General features: G+C 38.2%; 1 protein-coding gene across 3 annotated transcripts in view; it reads left to right on the top strand.

The window, feature by feature from the left end:
• The first annotated feature begins 1,455 nt into the window (after nucleotides 1-1,455).
• aft (adrift) overlaps nucleotides 1,456-12,202 on the top strand; it is a 436,902-nt gene continuing 426,155 nt past the window's right edge. For 2 of the 3 annotated variants that reach the window (XM_067143068.2, XM_067143069.2), the window contains exon 1: nucleotides 1,457-1,585. The gene's annotated coding sequence lies outside the window, so the exon portion shown is untranslated. Of the gene's footprint in view, nucleotides 1,586-12,202 lie in introns of all 3 variants that reach the window. The other variant, XM_067143070.2, reaches the window with a different exon arrangement.

Below are 12,202 nucleotides of genomic sequence, written 5' to 3'. Positions count from 1 at the left end.
ATATTCAATTACCGAAAAAGCACTCAGTAGTACCGATTCTCTCAGTGTTATTAAAGCATTAGAAAATCCGACAAATGCGGAAAATTGGTATATACAAAACCTAAGGAAACTCTTGTATGATGTAACCATACCAAATCGTTCCGTCTTTTTTGCGTGAATTCCAGGACATTCTGGAATAGAAGGCAATATCATGGCCGATAAACGCTCAAACGAGGCCGCTAATAGACAAGACTTACGATACCATATCGCAATCCCACAAAATGACGTATGGACACTGTGTAAGAAATTTATCCGAGACAAGTGGAATGAACAATGGCGCTAATTAGCAAAATATAAAGCTAAACTTTTATACAATATCCAAAATACAATCGGTGCGAATCCATGGTTCGCAAAAGGACAGTACACCAGACGTCATATAACTACTTATGCATACTTCGGTTGAATCATGCCTGTACACTGGAACATCTGTACCGTTTAAAGACTAAGGATGACAACTTTTATAGTTATGGTAATTATGTTGGCACTATAAATCATATCTTGTTTCAATGTGATAAATGTCCTAGACAGCAATAATATTTCATTTTTAACTTAATATCACTAGACTTTCAAATTTCTCTAAATGTTTCTTGTTTAGTATATGCTTCGAAATTTCACCTAGCCAGAGTTACTGACTTTTTTTTTTTTTTACAAGAATTCGTCCCTGTACTGAATTCCTGTACTCTAACAAATGTATAATTGTTCCTAACTGTACGGTAGCAGACTAGAATATTCCTAACGTACGGTATCTTCCATAATGCCTTAGCATTACAGTGCACTATATCTTCTGGTATAGGCTAGAGCAATTTTGTTATTTCCATTGACCAGTCTCAGTCTTATCCTTGGTTTTGACAGTATGAGAGTGACTGAGGTATGAGTGATGCTAGTAATGCCATTCCTTATGTAGCCAGTCCCTGGTATGGATGGTGTGAAAATGTTGCTCATAGGGTAGGTTGATGCATGCACTTCAGTGGGCTTGGCAGACTGATATGTAATAGCAACTTCTGGCTCGGTGAGGAAAGCAACGGTAACTACCTCACTCTTCATTTCCCTAGCACGCCTCTTGAATGAAGCCTAGGCATTCTATGGCAGCTGATGGCGGAGCTGCTGAGGATCCAACTAGCCTTAGGGCTGACGACTGAACATACATATTCCATAAACAACCTCTCCATTTAAAATAGCACTTCCGTTTCTCAATAGCACTCTATCTATCATTTTGAACAGTACCTTTGATTAGTAATACATCAATGCGAAGCCCAATAAACAAAAGAGAAGAAAAAGAAGATACTTAAATCAACCTAGTGACTGGATGTAGTGCGCAGAGCGAAGTCCAAGTATAAACGAAGAAGAAGAACCTTTTCTGCAATCGGCCCTGAATTGTGCCACCCCGTCTCTGGAAATATTCTGTCGTGGCCCATTCTGTAGCGCGTTAACACGCGGCGACTCTTGCTTATTCTTTGTATATAAGGTCTCCTTGTTGTGATCCTTAGTTGGGGGATGTACAGCTGAGAATGAATGACGTATGAAGTGGCATAGGTCATGATTCGAGGTAGAAATTTGGTTAATGTTTAATGCTTATAACTTCACGTTTAGAATTAATGGCACATCTGCTATTTTATCTTTGCATAGTAGTGTAGCTTGAATTTACTTTTTAATTTTTTGTACATATTTTAGACGGGGATTTCACTTATTTAGGTTATAATGTTCAATTTTGTGTTTGAATATTATGCGATTGCTTGTCACTCTAATAAGTACAGGCATATTCATTAACCTCTTTTCAAACTATGTGACTGTAGGCTTCAAGCGGTGAGCCTTTGGAATTTTGGGTTGTGTTCGATGATGTGATCATGACCAATCTGTGCTGTAGGCCTACCTATAATTTAAGAGAAATTTATTGTGTTTAATGTTGATATGCTGATATGTATGTTCTTTCCCTTTCAAGAACTATGGGTCATATATCACAATCCTGGCTCCTTCTGTGATTGCCATACAAACTTTCTTTAGCTTTTCCCTAGTTATTACTGGGGTCGCTGGAGTCGCCCAGTTTCATTTTGTATTTTGGTGAGGGATTATGGCTGGGTGCCCTTCCTGACAAGATATTTGTAACCTGGGTAACTGGATTTCATGCTTCGGAATTGATCAGATTTCTGGGGATATACTAAAGACAATGGGTTGGGATATAGTACCATATCTGAAGTACTTATTTGATTATTGTTTGGCCGAAGGAGCTATACCAGATGAATGGAGAGTTGCTATAGTAGCCCCTGTGTATAAAGGAAAGGGTGATAGACATAAAGCTGAAAATTACAGGCCAGTAAGTTTGACATGCATTGTATGTAAGCTTTGGGAAGGCATTCTTTCTGATTATATTAGACATGTTTGTGAAATTAATAACTGGTTCGATAGAAGGCAATTCGGTTTTAGGAAAGGTTATTGCACTGAAGCTCAACTTGTAGGATTCCAGCAAGATATAGCAGATATCTTGGATTCTGGAGGTCAAATGGACTGTATCGCGATTGACATGTCTAAAGCATTTGATAGGGTGGATCATGGGAGACTACTGGCAAAAATGAGTGCAATTAGACTAGACAAAAGAGTGACTGAATGGGTTGCTATATTTCTAGAAAATAGATCTCAGAGAGTTAGAGTAGGTGAAGCTTTGTCTGACCCTGTAATAGTTGAGAGGGGAGTTCCTCAGGGCAGTGTTATCGGACCTTTATGTTTTCTTATATATATAAATGATATGAGTAAAGGAGTGGAGTCGGAGGTAAGGCTTTTTGCGGATGATGTTATTCTCTATAGAGTGATAAATAAGTTACAAGATTGTGAGCAACTGCAACGTGACCTCGAAAATATTGTGAGATGGACAGCAGGCAATGGTATGTTGATAAACGGGGCTAAAAGTCAGGTTGTGAGTTTTACAAATAGGAAAAGTCCTCTCAGTTTTAATTACTGCGTTGATGGGATGAAAGTTCCTTTTGGGGATCATTGTAAGTATCTAGGTGTTAATATAAGGAAAGAACTTCACTGGGGTAATCACATAAATGGGATTGTAAATAAAGGGTACCGATCTCTGCACATGGTTATGAGGGTGTTTAGGGGTTGTAGTAAGGATGTAAAGGAGAGTGCATATAAGTCTCTGGTAAGACCCCAACTAGAGTATGGTTCCAGTGTATGGGGCCCTCACCAGGATTACCTGATTCAAGAACTGGAAAAGATACAAAGAAAAGCAGCTTGATTTGTTCTGGGTGATTTCCGACAAAAGAGTAGCGTTACAAAAATGTTGCAATGTTTGGGTTGGGAAGAATTGAGAGAAAAAAGAAGAGCTGCTCGACTAAGTGGTATGTTCCGAGCTGTCAGCGGAGAGATGGCGTGGAATGGCATTAGTAGACGAATAAGTTTGAATGGCGTCTATAAAAGTAGGAAAGATCACAATATGAAGATAAAGTTGGAATTCAAGAGGACAAACTGGGGCAAATATTCATTTATAGGAAGGGGAGTTAGGGATTGGAATAACTTACCAAGGGAGATGTTCAATAAATTTCCAATTCCTTTGAAATCATTTCGGAAAAGGCTAGGAAAGCAACAGATAGGGAATCTGCCACCTGGGCGACTGCCCTAAATGCAGATCAGTATTGATTGATTGATTGTTTGGTTGGGATACCATCAGCCTACAATGGCCTACATTGTATGAAACTTGGTGCTACTTTCTGCAGTTCTTTTAAGTGGTATTTTCTTGCTTCTGGTCCAGCTGTCAGTACGTAAACAACTTTGCTCTACATTATAGTGCATACAACGTTGCAGGTACTGCATGCAGCGAGGGGAGTTCAGTGATGGGCCTTAGAACATGGGTTTTATTTTTCAGCTATTAGGCCTAGTAAAGTTTCTCTTTAAGAAGTTTCTCCACCCCTTTCTTGAGTTCTTTTCATTGAATGTTGCTTTTATACTGATTCTTTTGGATGCCTTTTGAATGATAAATAACCATAGGAGGCACAGGTATGGCATTGAAAAATCTCGTGCTAAGAAACCGTATTTGTTAAGAGATCTTGCAGATGCTCTTTGAGATGTTGATTTTGCAGTGCTGCTTTGTTCCTAGAAAGTACTGATTTAGTCAAGATTAATTGTAACAATGTGGCATATAGATCTGCATATAAATAATTTATTGACAAACTTAGTGTGATCTATTTACAATAGAGTTAGCCTACTTGCTGATTCTGTAGTCCCCTCGTACACCGTAGACACTAACAAGTGTTATCAAATGTTGAAAATCTATTGTAGATATCTCTTCAGTTGAGTTATATGCATGATACATTTTGCAACAAGAGTTATCACTCTATATGGTACACACCTAGTGCGGGCACTTCAGTATATAACACACAACTTTGAGAAGAATCATATGTGAATTTTATCTTAAAAATCCTTTTAGAAGACAGACGTGTTCATTAGGAATGCTAGGGTCCCACCGAACCTGCCCAAAAAGGTACATTTAGTTTTAAAAGCTAATGAAAGATTTTATGCGCCATTGTCCATTAGCCGGCCAGCTACGAGCCCAGCAATTGCTTCCAGTTGCTTTCTTTGTATTTTTTGCTTTGTAACATAGCCTGTTAAAAATATAGTTGGATTTCTACTACTGGCTGGCTTGTCGAAGAGGTCAGTGCAAGGATATCCACAACCCGGATTAAATGGCGAAAGACAGCTGGCGTCACTTGTGACCGGATGATGAAAGATAATCTCAAATCAAAAATCTACCATACTGTCATCTAACCTGTTGTAATGTATGGTTGCGAGACAGAGTGTCGAGTGGGTGTTACGGAGACTAAGATGCTGAGGTGGTCATTGGCATTACTAAATTGGACCACATCTCCAATGAATCTGTCAGGGAGAGATTTTGTGTTCCACTGATTCAAGACAGAATGCGCAGGAGTCATCTATGATAGTTTAGACATGTACTAAGGACAGGGACTGACACCATCATGAAGACGGGTTACGTGTTGGAAGTTGCTGGTAGGAGACCAAAAGGACAACCAAAACAGCGATGGGCCTGTACCCTTCACAAAGGTCTGAAGAGCAACAATCTCCACACCGACATGGCCCAGGACAGAACTAAATGGAGACAATGAGTCCATATAGTGAACTCCGGCATCAGGAGGGACAAACCTGAAGGAAAAGAAGAAGAATGGCAAGAAATGTAGTAGATGTTGAAGATGAACATACAACTGAATTCACTTCCTGTTCTTTATTTGGTATTTTTGTGGGAGAACAGGCACGCGATGAAACACTTTCACAGGATCACTTTTACCACTGTAAATCAGCCACTTTGCCATATTTATGATACAATTAGACCTTGCAGGTAGATGGTTAACTATACCAAATCAGAATGAGCAGAAATCCATCTGTTCAGCACAGTGTACTGTTCAGCCATAGTCTTTTTACTGACTGACAGCAAGTTTCAGGCTGAGAAAGAAGAATCTAATTTTGTTACATAGTGAGGTAGTGGCAATAACATTGTCAAGTGGCTTATTGCCATTAAGCTACAATAGGTGGAATTTGATGGCATGGGTGCTAGGTTTGGATCTGAAAGGATGCTGGGGTAATTGCTGTAGTCGAAGACATGTGACAGCACCTAATCTCCGAACTTGTGTTGGCTGGGCCTAATTGCCAGCCTTTCTGGTTAACACTTGTGAAATTTCAAGTAAGGTAGTGTGTTTTTGAGAAAATATACATTATAGTGAAACCAGTAGACAAGAGAATCACGTAGTGCCAAAAAAATTTTTCCCCGTGGTTTCCCATTTTCACACCAGGCAAATGCTGGGGCTGTACCTTAATTAAGGCCACGGCCGCTTCCTTCCAACTCCTAGGCCTTTCGTATCCCATTGTCGCCATAAGACCTATCTGTGTCGGTGCGACGTAAAGCCCCTAGCAAAAAAACTTTTTTGTTGTGTGTAGGTTTCCGATCAGAGCATGTAAACATCATACAGAACAGGGGAAAGTATATTGCACACACATATTGTGTACTGGAGTCCTCTATTGCAGTTAAATATGTCATCTTGTTTCTTTGCTACATTGTAGGCCTATTCTGAGATGCAATAGACTTTGTTATACATATTATAACACTTTATTCATACTCACACAAGATAGAGAAACTTCTTTTTCTTAATTCATCAACAAAATCAAAATCACCTCGAGCTAATGAAACCATTCCAAATGCCTCAAATGCTGCACAGTTTCACAGGATGTTTTCGCACTTGAAACTTCACAAATTTCTTCTGTTTCCATGTCTTCATTGTCATCTTCCTGATTCTCCTTCCATTACCAAAATGGATTTGGCAAGTTCTGAAGCAGATGAAGCAGTATCCATGTTTGCTAATATGGAGTGCAGTAGCAAAGTTCTGTGCATCCAATTACGCTTTGATCCGAAGGTTGTCACATTTGTTGTGTCTGGCAGAAACCACACAAGTTTTATGTTGGACAGCTCGAGGTGTCGGTGACGTGTTGCATTATCCAGAAATAATAGAATATGCTTATGCTGGTCTTTCATCCTGTTAAGTTTGTGCAGCTATTCATCCATGATTGCAGCAGTCATCCATGCTCTTTTGTTTGATTTCCAAATGACTGGAAGACTGTTCATGTCAACGTTCTTGAAGCATCATGGCCGAGCAGCGTTTCCAATCACGAGCGGTTTCTCCGTCTCTCCTATCATGAAAGTGCACAGCAACACAGTGAGACGCTTCTTGGATTGTTTTCCACATGATCATTTCTCACCTTTTATTCCATAAAGCCTGGAAAAGTAGAGCGGTTTCGTCACAATGCACGACATCTTGTGTTTCGTAACCCTCCATTAACGAACACACTTTCTCACTCCACTCTGCAACACAATCCTAGTTTACATCTCCAGATTCTCAACAAATACTTTTGAAAACAATGCAATGTCTTTTTCTAAAACTATCTAACCAGACGTTGGATACCTTAAAATCTAACTTTCCTAATTTTTTTGCTAGCTTTCTGTTTCAACAGGGTTCTTGATACGCTGATGTTTTTGCTCTAGCACTGACAAACCACTCCCACACAATTTTATTTACCTCTTTGTACCCCGGGTCTTTCAGTTTGTTTTTCACAGAACCATTTTTGTTCAACCACTCACACCTCATTTCCACTTTAGATTTTAGAATTTCCTACACTTGAGTTTTTCCAATTTTAAATTTTTTCAACGATCTGTTTTACGTTTATTTTATTTTTTCACTCGTGTCTGTGATTTTCACTTTCGTGTTCAGATTGAGGAACACACTTTTCCTGGAAGACTGTACTGTGCGATTACTCTAGGTTAACACGGAAACACCTTTCACTAAGCCACATAAGCTAAAATACCCAGGAATGTGTTTACATGACGGCAGTGATAATTCTTGTTAATGGCCATTCAACTTTCACCAGGTGATAAACAGGTAGCTATAGGCGCAATAGGCAGACAGACCTTTACACTGTAAAACTGCGTATGTAATGTTCAAGATGCATAAAGAATATGCTGTAGAGATTGTACTCTATATAAGTTAAATCTTTACCATAATGAAAATCTCTCTTCTACATGAGCTTAATTTACATTTTCTCAAATTCTAAGCATGGTCAATGCTGGACTATGTTGATTGCAATATTGGTAGGTACTCTACGTAGAGGCACGTGTAATATTTTCCATTGTATACAGTAAAACTATGTTTCTGCATTGGACAGGTTCCGCTAAATACAGGTCCTTTTGTGTGTACTTTTTACATTAATCTCATGGGACCACGAAATATTTCTGTTAAGACCAGGTTTCCACTGTGTAAAGGTTCTGTTGTGGGCAGGTTTGACTATAGTTTTGAATCAGAGTTGAAGAGCTTCTCGCCTGGCTTACTGTACTGAGAAACTGGGGAAAGCAATAATTGTTCTAAAATAAGATAAACGTCATATGAGTTTCGGATCTTAGACTTGCCTCCCTGAATGGTCCTCACTTTGTGAACCACTGAATTCTGAATGATACACAATGATCCTGCTCTGGGGTTGGTTTCCTTTGGCCTCCTGTGCCAGGGCACCTGGCAACACTTCCTGTCTCCTGGAAATGTTTCTACAGATACCAAATTGTATTCTGAGCAATCCCTAGCATCTGGTAATGCACTTATGTGAGTAGCCTTCTTGAAGCAGTGTAAATGCACGAGTGACTTCATTGGATGACACCTGCTTTCCCTGTTGCCAGACTCGGTCCACATGATCAGCCCTAACTTGTAAACGCTACGCTTCATGTAGATTAACCTTAGCACACACTTTGAATTGAGGCATTTACTCCTTTCAACTGATACTGACACCTCCCAAACATCTGGAGATGACAGTGGAGCCCTCTGTTATGTAAACAGGACATGTTATTGCCACATTAGTCCAATCTGCATCTGTAGTTTATAAAGATGTGAGCAAAAAGTTCCTTTAAACATACATCTGGATCATAGTTTTGTATGGATGTAAAACTCTGGCAGTGAGGAAATATGAAAAATGCACCTTTGAAAGCTTTTGAGCTTTGGTGCTGTAGGCAAATACTCAAAATTAGTTGGACAGAAAAGATAATGTACGAACAAGTCCTTATGAAAATACAAGAAGAACGGAGTCTTTGGAGAAACATGGTCCAACGAAGATACACTCTATTAGGGCATATGAGGCCTGGAGAGATCCTATTGACTGTATTAGAGGGAAGACACGAAGGAATAAGTAGTAGAGGAAGACCAATGTCATCTTATCTTCAACAAATTCAAGATGATGTTGGCTGCATGAGGTATTATGACGTGAAACGATTTGCTCAAGACAAAAATGCAAGGAGAATGTTTCCTTTTGCTCCTGCTGCTGTGAACCAACCTTCAGGTCGATAAATGGATGATGATGATGATGATGATGATGATGATGATGATGACAAATCCCTCTTTTGTTCCATCCAAGTTATAAAAAAAAAGGCTCAAAGAAGTTGCATATGTAGACAATACATTCTGAGAGCATATAATCTCTGGAAAGACAAAGTATTTTATGCAACACTTTTGTTGATAAACTTTACCATAATAGGTATTTTATTTGATCCTGAATTGACTTGTCTAAATCTGTTAAAGAAACTATTTAAAATAGTTTATGTTGGGTCCATTCCCTTGTTCCTGAAACATGTATGGTAAAAATAAATAATTTTCAATCATTAAAAGTGTATTGACAAGGTGGACCCAACATAAACTATTTTAAATAGTTCCTTTAATAGCGGCACTTTTGTCAGACTTGAGGTCATGATGTTTATACGTCAGTCAGATTCCACTGCACATGCTGGCAAGGTATCGTAAGCATCAAATAAATCTAGAGGGTAAAATGCATAAAAAAATAAATTATCATAACCACCATCGGTGACATACAGAACACCAGGTTATGGTAAGCACCAGTCATTACCTCTTAAGCACCCGAGTTAGAATCTTGTAATTTGCGTACAGATTATCGTAAGCAACAAGTTTTCATTCTGGAGGGAACGTGAGATGCGTCAGTTTCATTATTCGCGACTGTTGTTAGTCATTGCTGAAGTACACATTATTGCCTCAAAACAAATTAGCGCTGGGCGAGTTGGCCGTGCGGTTAGGGGCGCACAACTGTGAGCTTGCAACCGGGAGATAGTGGGTTTGAGCCCCACTGTCGGCAGCCCTGAAGATGGTTTTCCGTGGTTTCTCATTTTCACACCAGGCAAATGCTGGGGCTGTACCTTAATTAAGGCCATGGCCGCTTCCTTCCCTCTCCTAGCCCTTTCCTATCACATTGTCGCCATAAGACCTATCTGTGTCGGTGCTTCATAAAACAAATTGAAAAAAAAATTGTACAATATGACTACAAACAAGAATACATGTCATCAGTCAGCCTAACTACAGCAAGCCACCGAAGAGGACGAAATGCCACATCAATAACACATCCTTTTTTCAATTTTGTTTTTTAATTAGTCTAAAGTATCTAAGGGCCTAACATTTTTTTAAAATTCATGTAAGCATATAAAAATGTTGTTTAAGTTGTGTATTTGTTTGCTGTACAATCTACTGTAACATATAAACATGCTTGGTGTAAGTATTTTATACTGATTTAAAAAAAAAAATCTGTAACACCCGTTACTGGGCGAGTTGGCCGTGCGCGTAGAGGTGCCCGGCTGTGAGCTTGCATCCGGGAGATAGTGGGTTCAAATCCCACTGTCAGCAGCCCTGAAGATGGTTTTCCGTGGTTTCCCATTTTCACACCAGGCAATGTGGGGGCTGTACCTTAAGGCCACGGCCGCTTCCTTCCCACTCCTAGGCCTTTCCTCTCCCATTATCGCCATAAGACCTATCTGTGTCGGTGCGACATAAAGCCCATAGAAAAAAAAAAGTAACATCCGTTACTTTTTATTTATAGCTAAAATCATGTAATAAGTTTTTAATAAACAAAATATTTATACCATGTTGATGGTCATTGTCACAGCAAATATTTATACTTTTTTCATAATTTTGAACTATTATAATTCACAGAATTTTAAGTAAAACCATGTAAACTTCAGGAACAATGTCCAATTTAAGTAACACCCGTTACCACTGTAATTTAAATTTGTATGAAGAATTAAAATAGATAAATAATAATAAAAATATGTGTGATGTTTAAATATTTTAGTTCTACCCTATCATTCCACATCTGAGGTTTTGACTAAATTTATTTTGTTTTATTTAAACATTTTATGCGTCCAGATGCAACACCCATTACTATGGAAAGCCTGTTTGGTTGTATATAAAAACTCCATGTGGCATGCCACTGAAATCGTGTTCACATGTCACCTAGTGACGCGCATGGCATAGGTTCGCCGTCCCTGTCATAGAATGTTAGCCTCTACCTAGATCCTAAAATAACAGCAAAGTAATCACAATGATAAAAATGTAAATTTTAGAATTTATTATAAAAAATTAATAATATACTGTAAATACATTTAAGGGTGGTTACTGGGTTGAGGTTTTTTAAGTCTTAGAATTAAGCTAGTCCAGACTGAATTTAAAGCTGGAGTTAAAATTGCATTGGTAGATCAGTGGATAGTTCTGAACTTAATTTACCACAGATTAATTAAAGTTCAGGATTAGTTTTAACAGTATTTTAGCTCTGAAATTTTGTGGGAAAACAGAGAATTTTACTTTAATGATGGTTTTTGTTGATTCTATAAAGTAATTGTATGGTAGTAATTTTATAGCTGTTAAATCACAGTGAAAACTTACGGCAGATTTAAAAGGGAACCATGACAGTAAGTTCGTAAAATTGAAATACAGTGCCTAATATAACTAGTGTTAAAATATCTGCAGGTTGAAAGCGAATTGCTTGTCAGAGCAAAAGAAGAAGGTCTAGGAAAACATTTGTGCAGAGTTCACCTCCATTTTCAAGAATTCCAAATGAACTGTGGAACAGCTGCGGAATGCTTGTTAATGGATAAAAAGAGAAAGTCCCAGCTTGCTGAAGAGTGTAGGAAGAAATCTGCAACTGGTGGTGGACCCTCTCCCAATTCATGAGGGGATGACAAATATGATAAGATGGCTGTTGAGGTGTTAGCGGACCAACAGCTCCTGGAGGATATTCCTGATGGGCCAATGATTAAAATGTTAGGCTCCTTTTAAACAACAAGCATAGTAGTCATATTCCTGATGATGATGACATAGGTAACATATATTCCTATTGAATTATTTTATTTACAGTACCGGTTATACAACATCTGGCAAACATCCGTTCGTTGAAAATAGTTGGGATATAATAATTTCTTATTTCTCTTTTTAAACTTCAGTAGTATACTTCTGTATGCTAGTGGGTGGAATAAACATTTTATTGATACATTGAAAACAAATGTATTATTTCATTCTTAATTGAGCCAATGATCCAGAAGCACTGGGTACTTCTGTTCATAATATTATTGAGAATAGTAATAACAACATTATTATTATTATTATTATTATTATTATTATTATTATTATTTGTTTTCTTCAAATTTAGACACAATTTTGGGATGGTGAATGGAGAAAGAACATAGCCCCACATATACGAATGTGCCTCCATTCCCACTTAAAATTACAATGTATTAAAAAAGTACAATTATAGTCTACATAATGTGCTTATATACAGTTACCGTATTTACATA

Source organism: Anabrus simplex, chromosome 3 (assembly GCF_040414725.1).
Source record: "Anabrus simplex isolate iqAnaSimp1 chromosome 3, ASM4041472v1, whole genome shotgun sequence".
Classification (NCBI taxonomy): Eukaryota; Metazoa; Arthropoda; class Insecta; order Orthoptera; family Tettigoniidae; genus Anabrus; species Anabrus simplex.
The sequence above is the reverse complement of the archived record's forward strand: the minus strand, read 5'-3'. Positions and strand labels throughout refer to the sequence as shown.